Here is a 4,447-nt window from a genome sequence, read left to right on the forward strand (position 1 = left end):
GTACTAATCATAACGGGAAAGTATCTCGATGCACCTCCCATTCATAATACATGATTTTCTAATGTCTCATAGTCATAGAGGGTACGTATTAACATAGTTTACATGACATGATACATGAAGGTTCATGCATCAAATAATATCGAAAACATAACATTGTTCTATGACATAACATAATCCTAGAATAGTGTATATGATATCATAGCATCACTTGTATGCAACATAACAACAAAATTCTCCATTTATTATTCTCTAAAAAAAATAGTCATTTTAAATAAATTTGTTAATATATACGTTTTCTTTTTAGATATAAACTATCCATTGGTTTTGATCAACTCATGTTATTAGAAATTGAAGTAGAACCACTTTGCCCTAAATTGAACTCATTTCATCTACTCTATTAAGAAAAATATAAACTTAATCTGTGCCTAAATTATAAACCCAAAATTTGATAACATAATTTTAAAATCTAAGAAAAACAACACAAAAATATAGTCCAAGTCATAAATAAATAGTTGAATCAACAATAATGTTGGGAAACGAGACAAAAATAAAGCAACCCTAATGACATAAATAAATTAGTTCAATTAGCGAGAAAAAAAAAAAACTAATCCAAAAGTAAAAGACATTTGTTATTACATAAATCAAACAAATGAAAGCAGCACATTCAACCCACCCAAGCTTGGAAGACATAAAACCCATTGTTGTTTGGAATGGAAAATATATAGATTTCTTCATCTTTAGAAACATATAAAACTTGGAAATGGAACTTAAAAAATCTCTCTTTAAGGCAGGCGGGAACGAGACGGGTCAAGGGAGTTAGGAGGGGATAAGAATGGAGAATATAATCTCTGTCTCTAGTCCTAATTATGTAATAGGGAAAATTTTCTCCTCACTCCTTCCCTCATTCCCTTTTTAAAGATTACTATGGAGAAATACATTTTGAACACTCAACTGATGTGTGAACCATTTTCGAGAAGTAGCAATAGTGAGTAAGCAACGAAGTGTAGTAAACTTTGTTGTATTAGAAAATGTCTCTTTGTAATCAATATCTTCAACCTGAGTATACCCCTTTACTGCCGGATAAACTTTATAACGTTCAACAGAACCATCAGAGTTCTATTTAATCTTGTACACCCAACGATAGCCAATAGCTTTATGGCCAGGTGGTAGAGGAACGAGAGACCAAGTATGATTACGTTCCAAAGTTGCAATTTCAGCATTCATAACCTGCTGCCATAATGGGTCGCCAACTACCTCATCATAAGTTTTAACTTATGTCGGGCTGTAATAAGAGATAGAAAAGAAGGTTGAGTAGGAAAAACACTAGAGAAAGAAAGGTAATGATGAAGGGGATGCCTGGTGCTCGTGTTGGGACTTGAGCTAGAGGTTAAATAATTGGCTGCATAAGACATCTCATGATTATTATGCCAAGCTGGAGGTTGTTTGGTACGAGTAGAACGTCGGAGTGAAACTGGTGTATCAGGAGGGATAGGATTATAATTAGTGGGTGAATCTGGAGAAGGAATAGAAGGTGGAGGAGATGACGAAATAGAAAGTGGGATACGATTAGAATAGATGTTTGAGTAGGATGAATCATGAAGTGGTAAAACGAGAGTCGAAGGAACTAATGTCAAAGCTTGTGAAGCTGATGAAAAAGGAAAAACATCTTCACATAATTTAACATCACAGTGGATAAATAATTTGTGAGCTTGCATGTCATACAACTTGGAGCCTTTGTAACCACAAGTATATCCTACGAAAACACAAGGAATTGCCCGAGGTTCAAATTTTTGCTTAGGATGTACTACAATTGCATAACATTTACATTAAAAAACTTTAAGAAGACGAAATGTAGGTGGTTGTTTGTAGAGTGCTTCAAGGGATGTCTTGTTAGATAAAAATGGTGATGGTGTTCTATTTATAAGATTAACAACAATTAAAATGAGCTCTCCCAAAAAATTAAGTGGAACGTGTGGCTGAAAGAGGAGAGAGAGACCTAGCTACATTTAGGATACGATGATAGCTACATTTAGGATATGACGATGCTTCNCACCCCTCTACTAGTGTCTCTTCAAGACTACTATTCATAAAACCATAAAGTCGTTTTGAATAAGTGGTCAAGGTGTGTGCTTGCAAATCACACCATGTTTCCCTCCAAGATTTGACGAAAAGAATTCAAAATCGAACCCAAAAAATTATACAACTAATTCATGGCCCAGGTCGAATACAACTAAAACACTCTGGGTCGACACCCCTCTATGATAGTAGAGCTCCAGAGCATCTCCCCACCTTGACCAATACACTAGAAAAGGAGAAACGTGTAAGTATAAAAATTTACTTAGGAACCAACCTACTTGTAGGCCCTCATCGCTTCCTTCTAATACTAGGTTTCCACGACTTTCCTTTGGTCTATAGGACGTTGGGCTTACCCTTTACTGCGCTCTAAGCTACCGTGTATGTCCCGAAGTTCTAATTGATTCCTCATTAATCATCTACCTTTGTTGTCCCTAGTGCCTCTTCGATATTCGTTCCTAAAACAAAAAAGGTTCTTTGGGCGAGTGGTTAAGGCGTGTGCCTGCTAAGTACATGGGGTTTCCCTGCGAGAGTTCGAACTTCTCAGGCGATGAAAAGATAAATATTTTACACTTTAATCAACACTCCGAGTCGAAACCCCTTTGTGGTAGTAGAGCTCCTGAGCTGCTAAGTACATGGGGTTTCCCTGCGAGAGTTCAAACTTCTCCGGCGATGAAAAGATAAATATTTTACACTTTAATCAACACTCCGAGTCGAAACCCCTTTGTGGTAGTAGAGCTCCCGAGTTTTCATCTCCCCACCTTGACAAGTACACTAGAAAAGGAGAAAGGTGTAAGTATACAAATATACTTAGTAACCAACCTACTTGTAGGCCCTTTGTATGTCCCGAAGTTCTAATTGATTCCTCATTAATCATCTTCCATTGTTTTCCCTAGTGCCTCTTCGAGATTTGTTCCTAAAACAAAAAGTCGCTTTGGTTGAGTGGTTAAGGCGTGTGCGTGCTAAGTACATGGGGTTTCCTTGCGTGAGTTTGAATCTCTCAGGCGACGAAAAGTTTATTTTTTTGTACTAGCCCAAGGCCACCGCTAAAACATGTTGTCCACTTTGGCTCCTTACTTCACGACCTCATAGAGGTATTCACACCCTTATATGTGGAATGTTTTGTTCCCTCTCAAATATGTTGAATCTGGGATGGAAGCGATGAAAAGATAAAATTTTTTACACTCTAAAAGACATACAACACCTGGGTCAGAAATTTCAAAGTTATTTACATACTGGAAAAAGGGCTTGGAATACAAAAGAATTCAAAATCAATCGAAAAAATTATACAACTAATTGATGTCTGAGGTCGAATACAACTAACATACACTTCGAGTCGACACCCCTTTGTGATAGTAGAGCTCCCGAGTATCTCCCCGCCTTGACAAGTAACTGAACTAGAAAAGGAGAAAGGTGTAAGTATAAAAATATACTTAGTAACCAACCTACTTGTAAGCCCGCATAGAATCATTCTACTACCAGGTTTCCACGACTTTCCTTTGGTGTACAGGAAGGTTGGGTTTACCCTTTACTGCGCTCTAAGCTACCGTGTAGGTCTCGAAGTTCTAACTAATTCCTCATTAATCATCTACCTTTGTTGTCCCTAGTATCTTTTCGAGATTCAATCCTAAAATAAAAAAGTTGCTTTGAACGAGTGGTTAAGGCATGTGCCTACTAAGTACATGGGGTTTCCTCGCGAGAGTTTGAATCTCCTAGGCGACGAAAAGTTCATTTTTTTATAATAGCAAAGCGACTCGTTTATAAGGAATACTTTTTTATAAGATATTGTCACTTTGTCCCGTTACCTCACGATCTCATAGAGGTATTCACACCCTAGTTATAAGGAATGCTTCCTTCCCCTCTCAAACCAATTGTTAGAGCACAGTAAAGGGTAAGCCCGAACATCTTATAGACCAAAGAAAAGTCGTGGAAACCCAGTAGAAGAATGAAGGGACGGCAGCCTACAAGTAGATTNGAATTACCTTATTTTCTTCGATTTGTATTTAATAGCATTTATTAGCATTTATTAGTTGTTGGTGGCTAAGATTTATTTTGTTAGGGTTATGTTTTGGGCATATTTAGAGGCATGTAATATTCATGTTTGGATGTTTTTTTTTGCTTGAATACAGACAAAACCTTTGTGTTTTTCTTGATTCCCTTTTGGTGTTATTCTTTTTCAAACCTTGTTTTAGGTTTGATGTTTAAACCGATTCATTGAATTAGTTTTGATCAAGCTAATTCTGGAGTGAATTATCTTGGTATCTAAAAGTGACCATCATAGATTCCAAGTTCGATCTAAGAGTCATTCATCTTCTAACCAGCTCTTGGTTGGAATCAATCCGTTAAGTTAGCTTTCTCTGTGAACGTTTTGGCA

This window comes from Cucurbita moschata, unplaced genomic scaffold, assembly GCF_002738365.1.
Source record: "Cucurbita moschata cultivar Rifu unplaced genomic scaffold, Cmos_1.0 Cmo_Scf00187, whole genome shotgun sequence".
NCBI classification, from domain to species: domain Eukaryota; kingdom Viridiplantae; phylum Streptophyta; class Magnoliopsida; order Cucurbitales; family Cucurbitaceae; genus Cucurbita; species Cucurbita moschata.